This window comes from Ctenocephalides felis, unplaced genomic scaffold (genome assembly GCF_003426905.1).
Source record: "Ctenocephalides felis isolate EL2017-DRISC unplaced genomic scaffold, ASM342690v1 CF-g0.4_SCAFFOLD_01170, whole genome shotgun sequence".
Lineage (NCBI taxonomy): Eukaryota > Metazoa > Arthropoda > Insecta > Siphonaptera > Pulicidae > Ctenocephalides > Ctenocephalides felis.
The window spans coordinates 87336683-87348818 of NW_020537324.1; positions in this window are offsets into that span (position 1 = coordinate 87336683).

A 12136-nucleotide genomic window follows, 5' to 3' on the forward strand; every position below is an offset into this window, starting at 1 on the left:
AATTGGATATAAATTAAAAATACTTCATTCTCTATTATACATTTTCACATTTTTTACAGTATATTGTATAGTCATTTAATATGTAGTTTTTAATATGATTAAAATATTAATTATTTAATACTTACGTTCTTCTACTGTTTTTCCATAATATACACTTTGTATAAACTTTAGACATATTGAAAAATTCATTCATTCATTCAATTCATTTTTATCTACAAAAAATATGGATTTGTTTTAAAGCTTGCAAATAATTGTAGTTTTTGCACTTCTGAAACTTTTGCAAAATTTGTAATCAAGTTTGAGAAATCAGAAGTCATATCGAGCTTATATTTTTGTTTGTTTTTAATTATTGCAAAAGTTTATATGAATTGCAATATTTCTGAGCAAATAAATCTGACCGCAATTTATTTGATTTCTCATCATATGTTATAATTTTTAACTACAAATGTGTATTGCAAATGAGTAATATTATTAAGAATTAATAAGGGACGACATTTTACATTTTAGCAAAAACTACTAACTTTTATCTAATAAAAATGTATATTTTTCAAATTTATACAAAATTACAGCAAAATTTTAAACTAATGCATTCTGAGTAATGTTGTTTTAAATATCTTCATTATAAATATTTTTATATAATATTTCTTTTTAAATTTCTAAAACCATTTTGCTAATGAAAAAAACACAACTAAATTTTGAAAAGTTCTCTGAATGAATTTTATTGGAACAAATACATTATTAATAGGAATTTCCATAATAAACAATTAAAATATAATGTTAATTTTATGTCAATGTTAATTTTTTCTTATATTTTTGAAATATATTATTTTCCAAATCCGTGTTCACCAATTCCTCCAAAATCAGAACTTTTATCTTTTGCATTTTGGGCATGGACTTCAGCAAGTTCTAAAATAAATAATATAAAAATTATAATAATATAAAAATTATAATAATATAAAAATTATTATGATACAAAAATCATAATAATATAAAAATTCTAAATTATTAGGACAAATATATTTTTTAAAGGACAAAAAGTTATGATTTCAAATAATCAAAGAATTATTTCATTTAATATTACTTAGTAATTTTTATAAATTTATTTATAATTTTGAATAAAAACTTACTTTCTGCTGCTGTATTTCCACCATGGACATTTTGTATAAATATTACAATTATTGCAAAAAATAGCAAAAAAATATTGAAAATATTAAAATACATTTTTTTTAACAAACGAATAAATTGAGCTTCAAGTATGCAAACTGCTGTAAAATTCGATACAATATTATTTGCAATTTTTTTTTGAAATTTCTATTTTATATACTTTTGCAACACTTCAAAATAAATAAACAGACATATTTATGCACAATATTATTTAAAAAATACCATCTATTTTTGGCAACAATGTTTTGCAATAATTTTTAGTAAAATTGGTCAACTTTATTATATATTAACATTTGAAAAAAAAATATTACTGTACCAAAAAAATATCTAAAATATAAAAAACAATTTTCTCTAATATTATATTTATTTTTGAATTTTGTGAACAGACACATTGCTAAAAAAAACACCACACTTTTTGTATAAGCATTTTTAATATGTTTATTTTTAATTTTTTATATTTATATACATATGCTGATTTTTTATAAAAATCAAATAACTTTTCATGAACTTCTAGAATTTATTTAAAACAAAATTATATTTTAAATATTTAAAATTTGAGCAACTTAATATAAAAATGCATTTCTGTTTGTAAAATCAATAAAATTATTAAGACCTAATTATTATTATCATATTTTTATTATTCATTCGAAATGCAAGTTTAAAATTTCACTTTATTTCAAGTGAAAAAGAAATTAATTTCAAACCCAACCTTTATTTCGCATTAAATTTTTTTTTTGTTTAAATACTTCCAAACAAATATATACAATTAAAGTAAATTAATTTAAAAAAAAACTAATTTATTTGTAAAAATAATAAAACAATTTGTTTATTTTTTTTTTATTTATTTAAGAAACAAAGTCAAAATTCAAGTGTTAAGAGTGCTAAAATAACATTTTTTTGCATATAATTTTACTGAAATTTATCTTAAAACTAATTGTTATCAATATAATAATAATGAATTATTATTATTATTAACAAAAAGTATTTTATCCAAAACCAGTTCCACCAGTTCCTCCAAAATCTTCACTTTTACCCAAAGTATTTATTTTACTCAATTGGTCGGCCACTGTAAAAATATAAATTTAAATTAATAAATTTAATTAATAACAAAATCCAAAATTTATTTGTAATAAACAGAAGTTTTCTGAATATTTTAATTTTTAATAAAAATAATTTATAGGAACCCAGTGTACTTTTTTAAAAATATTAATTAAAGAATTACAAAAATTAAAACTTTTAGCAATTTTCATCTATTAATGCTAAAAATATTTTTTTGAACATTTTATTTATAAAAAAATAAAATAAGAATCTGAAAGTTCATAAACATGTAAATTAATTTTTTTTTAAGAACTTAATAAATTATTTTGCAAATATATAATGGAAATTGATTTATATGTTAATGCTTATTAGTATATTAATATACTTTCTAATTTTTTTTACTATTTTTTAAATAACTTTTACTCACAGACTTGTCCTTGCATTGTAGAAATTGTTCCTTGAATTTCATAAATAAAACATGATAAAATTACAACAAATAACATGAAATTTGTCAAAAATTTAGTTAACATTTTTGCAAATTTTTATATGCAACTTTTGGATAAAATAAAATTGTTCTGTATTATTTAAATTCAGATAAAAATATATGTATATATATAGTAAATTTATTTCGAAATTTATTTGTTAAAAATTATTTTGTTTTGCGAAAATATTTATACGTTAAAATATCTTGCAAAATATTGTTGATATGATAAATAAAATTTGTTACGAAAATAAATATTACTTATTTAAAAATTTTATTATAATTCGCATCCTTTTTGCGGAATCCTGTTTTATTAAACTATATTATATTTATTAATATTTATGATGTACTTATTTAAATAAAATTCAAAATCAGACTTAAATTTTTGAAAACTTTTTAATTATTTTTATATTTTAAATATTTAACTAATTTGTTACTAACTAGTTAATAAATTAGTTAATTTTAGTCGTTATATATGATTTACATAAAAAAAACTGCGGAGATCTCTGATTAAACTTGTAAAAATAAATATTTAAATTTTTTGGTGAACTCTTCAGAACGTACTGTATGATGAAAAATTTTGTAAATGTAGTAAATTGAACTATGTATATTGAAAAATAATAATAAATTTGGGAATTTTTTATCAAGACTCAAAAATTATCTGTTACTATATTTTTGACTTTATACAGAAAAATGACATTTATTTTGCAAAAACTAGTTAAAATATATTCGCAAAATATGCTAAAATATTCAATATGTAAGTTAATATTTGAAGTATAAATAGTACAAAATATTTAAGTATTTATATTTTTTAAAATTCATAACAAATTTATTTCTCTTTTGTCAACAGAGTTAAGAATTTTGACTATACATACTTTTTGGTTGCAAATAATTTTTAACGAGCTCTTCAGGACGTCTTGTTTGATATAAACCTTGCCAAAAAACTCCCTGATATCCATTATATATTATCCATATATTACATACAAAGTTTTTGTGAAAGTTTTTTTGAAAAACATAAAATTCGTATGGATATATCCCAAATAAAATATTTCTGACTTTGCAAGGAAAAATATAATTTTGGTCACAAAAATCAGTTAAAATATATTTAAAAGATATGCTAAATTGTTCTTTATTATATTAATTAATAAATAAAGTAGAAATAGTATAAAATATTTATGTATTTAGATTTTTTAAAATTGTTAACAAAATTTTGTCTTTGTGTCGATAAAATTTAGAATTTTGACTATACATACTTTTTGTTTGCAAATAATTTTTAACGAGCTTTTCAGAACGTCTTGTTGCATAAAAACCTTACCAAAAAATTCTCTAATATTCATTATATATTATCCATATATTACATAAAAAATTGGTGAAAGTTTTTTGAAAACTTTAAAATTGTATAAATATGTCCAAAATTAAATATTCTTGACTTTGCAGGGAAGAATTTGATTTATGTCACAAAAATCAGTTAAAATATATTAAAAAATGATGCCAAATTATACTTTAGTTTATAAACTATCCACAAAAATCAATTTTACAAGTATTTGTATTTATTTATATTTTTTTTTAATTTATCCATATTTATCAACTCCTCCATGTTTAGAACTATGATCCAATCCAGCTCGATAGACTCTTTCTTCCACTAAAAAAATAATTTAAAAACAAATTAAAAATATTAAATTATTTTTAATAAGTTTATTTTATTTATCAATATTCAACGTACATTTGTGTATGGTCATTGTCGGTAATTCACTTTTGCAAATATTTATAAAAATTATACAAAAAATGAGTAAAATTACAACAATTTTGTTAGACATTTTTGTTCAAGTGTAAAACTATAAATGATGTTCTTATATTTTGCATTTTTTTTTTGTATAGTTAATATTGCTAAATAATATTTGTTTATAATTTATTATAGCTGGAGTTTGTTTACAAATTTAAATGAATCAATTTTAGATATTAGAAGTAATAATAAATTATTTATTCTGCATTTTTCAAAATTTATTTGTTGAACAAATCACATAAAAAGTTTAATACATGACATATAATATTTTTAGCAAAGTCGTTGATCTATAATTTTTATATAGTTTATAAAATAAAAAAAAAGACAAAACTTTGGACAAAAACTTCTCAATCATTTTTTTAAATTTATTGTAACCTCACGATGGTTAAAAATAATATATGTATAAGTTTCTTTTAGTAAATAAGAAATAAAACAATTAGAATAAAAATATTAATGATTTTGTGCAAAAATCCAACTAGTTGTTTCTTTAATTTTATCACAAATATTTAAATAAATTCAAAATAGTTTATTCATAATTTTTTTATATATTTTTACTTACATCCAGTAGTAGTTGCTATAGAAGTTAGTTGACATTCATTTCCATTGGTCAAAAATACCAAAAATACAAAAATTACCAAAAATGCACACTTTATAAAACCTGATAAATTCATCATTAATTTATTATCGATTTTTAATTATTATTTTCATCTAATTTTTAATTTTGTATACTGTAAATTTGAAAACGTGTTACATTTATACTGAATTTTTTATTTGAAGAGCATTAGTCAAATAAATATATTTCAAAATGGTTTTTATTTCTGGAAGATAGTTTAAATATTTTGGACAAATTGTTATTTCCAGAATTGATCATTGTGTGATAGATTTTTGTACAAAATAATCGAATCATTTGTTTTTTAGAGTATATATACTTTTTTTATAATATAATTATTTTTTGAGTACATATTTTTTATTTGCAGTGTTTTATTTTTCAGTGTTTTTACAGTGAAGTATTATTTAATAAGTAAAATTCTGAAGTTGAAATAAAATTCTATTTTTATCGCATTAAATATTTTTTCAAGTTAGAATGAAATTTATATTATATAAAATTGTTTGATTTTTATTATATGTGCTAATTTTCATTTCGTTTTTGTTTAAAATATATTTTATTATTACCTACTAGTAATTATGTTAATAATAAATTTTTTCATTGTTTAAATTAAAAACATTTTTATCATATAAAAGTTATAACAAATTCGAATTCTTTTTTTTTTGACATATTTCATTTTTAAAAATAAAACACTATGTTAAAATTTATTTAAAGCTGTTCAAATTCTTCAAATTTTAACTGTTCTCTAAAATACTTAAATTATTTTAATGCATTTATATAATTATAATTATTTTTATTTCAGTAAATATTTTAACCATATTTTTGGTATTAAAAATCTAAAGAAAAACGTTACTTTAATTATATATTAAATATTATTTTTATATATCAAAAAAATAAATATAAATAAATACTGTAAATAATGAAACTAAATATAAACAAAAATCTGTTTTTTAGCAAGAGAAATTTATTCGAAAAAATAGGTAAATTATTATTGTAGTATTTTAAAAAAAATAGATTATTAACTACTGATTTATTAACAAAATATTAGAATAGATTTAATTTAATAACAAAAAATAAAATAAAGACATAGAAGCCAGATATATGTAAAAGCCAAAAAATAGTATAAATCTACATAGAAATAATAATAACATTGAATAAGGTTCCAAAATTTTCAAATTCTATCTATATTTATATTTGTTATGAAACATCATATCATTTTTATTGAAGTATTTTATATTTTTTCAGTTCCTATGTATATTTATATATTTTATTTTCTTCATCCATACAAATTCAATTACCAAAAATTCAACAACCAAAAATATTTAATGTTTATTAGATCAAATTGATACTTTGTAGATGAACAACAATTTTCCTAAATTTTTTATATATTTATTTGGCTTTTTTTTACAAACTAGCCATTAACAAAGGTTTACAAAATTTTAAATTCCAATTTTACATATAACTCAAAAATTGTATATGATTTTATGATATCCAATATTTGAAACTAAATTAAATTCCAAGTTCGATAATACTGAATAATCAAACCTTGACGCCCACATTTGAAATTCATATCGAATTTATAAAAAAAATGTATCAAATTATTAATTGCGATAGAGCATATCATCTTTTAAAGGCTTTAATCATGTTTTTTGGTGCTAATTAATTATATAAAGTGATTTTTTTTCGTGATCCACATAAATAATATGTATTTTCCCAAGTTCAAGAATATTAAAGAAACGAATCACGAAAAAATTATTATAATAATTCGTGTAAATATAAAATTAGACGTGCAAATCAGATGGAAAACATGTGTTTATTTGTAATAAACCATATAAAATATTTTATATTTTTTCTCTTATAGTTCTTTCATGAATTTTCTAAATTTTCCCATAATTTTGAAAACATATATTGTCCGGTCCATCTAAAAATGAAAATGAATTTTTTTTTTGCATTTCTCGACGTTCTGAAGATTTTTGAACATTTTGCCATACCTCAAAAAAAATGAATGTGTGTGTGTGTGAGTTTTGTACATTTTTTAAATATATTTATTGTACTTTATTGTATTTTTTAAATATATTTATTATAGAGCATCTTAGTTTTTATTAGAGAGTATCTTATATTTGTCTAGTTTCTATATTAATGTATGTTTTTTTGCATCCATGCAAATTCAAGTACGAAATATTGAATAATAATTAGAAATATTCAATATTTTATAGATCTTATAGATCTATATATATATCTCTTATAGATTTTATATATTTTATAGATTGCTAATTTATAATTGAGTATCAAATTACTCGTTACAATTTGATTATGACTGAAAATTATAAATTTAAACAAAAACTAGTGGTGCGTATGGCATCGTGCCTTAAGGCAAATTGCTGGAATTTCCCGCACCAAAAATTATTTTTTTTAAAAAAGATTAACATTTTGGAAAAAAATTTACTCTGGAAAAATTAGATCTTTGAGAAACTATAAATTTTTGACAAAAATTTACTTTTTTTGAGAAAAAAAGACTTTTTGAAGAAAAATTTATTTTGAAATATTTTGGAAATTCTGAACTTTTTTTCAAAGCAATCGTACTGCTTGAACTGCATAGTTCAAGCCGCGTCGCCGTCTAACGGACAAACATTGGTACGGAACCCATAGGAATGTATAAAAAAATTATACTTATTGTTATATATTGTAAAGTATCTGATAATTGATGTGCATATGTCTAATGATCATTTATGACCGCCAAATGGCATTTTTCTACTTTTTTTACTAGATCTCCGAAACTACTAGACCTGCCTTCATGAAAATTTGATCAGTTCTCCATCTTATTAATACAAGTAAAATGTTTTTTGAATTATTCAAATCGCTAGCTCCGTTCTCTTAAAAACTGAGTTACCGTTTTTGGCACTTTTTGCCCCGTATCTTCGGAACGGCTAGACCTGCCTTTGCCAAAAACTAATCAGCACGTCTCCATATCAATACGAATCGAGTGTTTTTTGAATTTACCAAATCGCTTCATCCGTGTTCCCGAAATCGTCGACGAAAATTTGTATCCGCACACACACACATACGCAAACACACACATACATACACACATATACTTCCTTTTTTTTAAGGTATGCCAAAATGTTCAGAAACCTCTGAAACGTAAAGATATATAAAAATTTTCATTTTCGATTTTTTTGCGATTAGGACAAGTTATTGTTCCTACGGGAAGTTAAATATTATCAGTGGAAATTTAAAATGGAAACGAATTTATAAGATGAATTTTTATTTATTTATACGCAATATTTCATTTTAAATAATTTTTGTACAGTTTATATGTTTTTAAACTTTAATTACGAATAAAAACGTACATTGTTTATGCTTATTAATTTTGTAAATATTTTTGTTTTTGTTAAAATTTTTAATAAAATCTTCCTAAATAATTTTATCCATAGGACTTTGGTCCAGTACCGTTACTTTTAGGTAGTCCAGACCGGAACAGACTTTCTTCCACTAAAATAATAAAGTATTATTAGAAACTTATTGGTAGAAATCATAAACTGCATGATCTATGCCAAAAACTATGTTTAATAATAATAAACATAATTTTAATCATAATTTATGAATTTGTAATGAAATCAACGTGGTGTCTCCATTATATGGGCATTGTTCATTGTTTGGTGCAAATATCATCAATATCCCAATAGCTTATAGAATTGTAAACCCGTCTGATTGCTATTTTGAAAGTTAATAAAAAAAAAAAAAAAAAAAAAAATATCATCCAACACGACGTTCTTCTAGAAAACCATGATTTTGTGAATGAATTTACCTAGCCGTTTCTTTTTTAATTGTTATTTGTTTTTACTTACATTGGCCGGTTACCATAGTCGAAACACTACATTCACTTCCATTGGTCAAAAATCCCAAAAATACGAAAGTTACCAAAAATGCACACTTTATAAAACCTGATAAATTCATTATCAACTTATTATCAATATATTAATTATTAATTATATTTGATAAATCAATTATCGATTATTTGATGCCGTGATTTACAATCGAATCATATTTATACTCGGAATCAATCTATATCACGAGTATCGATAAAATAAATAAATTTTGCAACAATTTACGTTTAAATATTTAAATAAATAAGATTTTTTTATTGTCGGTATTAAATATTGTGCAATATTATTTTATACAAAATATTTAGTTTGTTACTTTGGTATAAAAGCCGCCTTAAATTATTATTCATATTAACAGTGTTAGAATATTGAATCATTTTATTAGAGAAAAATCTAAAAATATTGGTTTAACAAAAAAAATTATATTGATATTTGAATTTTTCAAAATGGTTTTTGTACATACTGATACAATGCAATAAGTCTTTTTTTAAATAAAATTGATACTATTAGCAAATTATTATTAAGCAATTATTATTTTTATTTTAGTCAAAAAACAAACTTGTCTATATGAAAAGTAATTCTAAAGTGCGAGAAAAATCTCAATTGAATCAATTTAAATTTAGTTTTTATATATTTTATATAAATCTGGTATTGTACCATGATTTTGATGGATTTTTCATTAACAAAAATAATCTTAAGAGATTGGAAAAATTTGAAAAAACATTATTTTCTATGTATTTGGTACTGTACTAAAAATCATTTGTTAAATATTAAATGAATATAATATTATAGTGATATTAATAAATTACATTTTGGGAATCATATTTATGTATTTATTTTAATATTACATTTCAATTTTGGAATAACAGCCTTTAAATTTCCTTTACATTTCTAAAAATGCAAAATTTTAGTTTTTATTTATTATTTGTGTTATTATTTTTTATGTAATTTTTCACAAAGAATTTATTTTCCGGGGCTATTCACTCTAGTGCCGCCACTGGATGGTTTTCCGGCATTATACACTTATTCTTCTAAGAATAAAAAATAATAAAATATTATTAACTCTTTGAGGACGGCTGTCCACCTGAGTGGACAAACATACTCTGTGAGCGCAGGCTATTTTATAAACAATGACTCAGTTTGCATAAAAAAGTTGAATAAATTACATATAGCAGTGATAAACAATGTCGTATTTTGAAAATAATTTTAAGTTATTTTAGTAGTATTTTTAGCCTTTTTCTTTGCTATATGGTCTTTTTTTAATATTTAAAATGACCGGGCAAAAATGATGTAAGAACATCATTTTTGCCCATTTTATCTGCATTGTTCAATATTTCTATATATTCCAAGAAATTATTTGGAAAATGTTTTCTTCCATGTTAAAAAATGTATTAACACTATTTTATCAATTAAAAAAAATCATTTGTTTAATATGAATTACAAATTTTATAGAAAAAATTGCTTATATAGCTTTTTGAAAACTGTAAAAATTATTCTGTCAAATTTAAGAATCTATTTTTAACAAAAACAGTTTTTTTACAGATTTTATGAAATTAATGTGAAAAACACTATTTAGATCGATACATATTATATAACACTTTTTTAGAAAATCAATAAGGGTTTGTTTTTATTGACAAAAATATTAAGATTCACTCAAAACAATTTTTTTATTATTAACTTCCCATAGGGCAAGTTATAGTAATCGCAAAAAAAAACGAAAATGAAATTTTTTATATATCTTTACGTTTCAGAGGTTTCTGAATATTTTGGCATACCTTAAAGAAAATGGATGTATGTGTGTGTGTGTGTGTGTGTGCGGATACAAGTTTTTATCGATGATTTCGGGAACACGGATCAAACGATTTGAATGGTTCAAAAAGCATTTGATTAGTATTGATAGGGGGATGTGCTGATTAATTTTTGGCAAGGGCAGGTCCAGCAGTTACGGAGATAAAGAGCAAAGAGTGCAGAAAATAGCAATCGAGTTTTTGAGAGAACGGAACATCCGATTTGAATGATATAAAAAAACATTCAATTAGTAATGATTGGCAGAAGTGTTTATCAGTTTTTGGCAAAAGCAGGTCCAGCCATTTTGAAGATACCGAGTTAATGTGCAAAAAATTGTAGTTTTTGAGAGAACTAAGAGTTCGATTTGAATGATTCAAAAAACTTTCCGCTTGTTTTAACAAAACAATTGATTTTGAAAAAAAATTTTTGTTTCAAAAATTTTTTTTTCGAAATTTTTTTTTTTATATATCGAAAATAATTCAGATTTTATTTTTAATTCTGACTAAAGTTCTAATATACTTTATACAAATTATTCCAACTTTGTAATTCAATTTGAATATTTCTTATAAATATTAAACAATTTTACAATATTAATAATAATCTGTTTCTAAACATTTAATAATCCTCGCACATTTCGTTACGGTTTGGGAAGTTCCAGCAATTTGCCTTAAGGCACGAAACTATACACACCACTAGTTTTTTTGTTTTAAATAGATTTTAAAAAAAATTTCAATTATGTTAATAAAATGAATATTTTTAAAGTTAAAATTAAAAAAAGGCATAAAGTTTTCCAATTCTTTGTTTTGCCAATTATTTTGACATATTTTATATCTTACGATTTTATTATTTAAAAAAAAAAACTTCGTTAAAATTTATTTAAAGCTATTGAAAATTATTCTAATTTTAACTATTCTTCAAAATACAATTATTCTAATACATTTATTTATTTATATTTATTTAGATTTATGTATTTACATGTATTTTTGGATTCGTACAAATTCGTGACAAAAATTTTGGAACGTTATAATTTTAAAATATTTTCATCGTACTTTTAATTGTTAGTAGAGCATCATAAAAGGGTATTTATTAAAGGGTATTTTATATTTTTTCAAGTATTTAACAATCAGAAATAATTAATATTTTTCAGATAAATTTGATGTTTTTTGGGTGATTATCAAAATATTTGTGAAATTTTGAATATAACGTAAGAAAATTTATAACCAGCTAAAAAATTAGAAATAAAACAAATTTCTGATATAAGATTCATTTTTATTTATTTTTTTCTATTCACATGTCATTTTGGATACATTTTGTACATTTTACTACAGTACTAATGCAATATGCTTATCAATATTAATTATGTAATTTTTTTTGTTGAAATTCTTGATTAA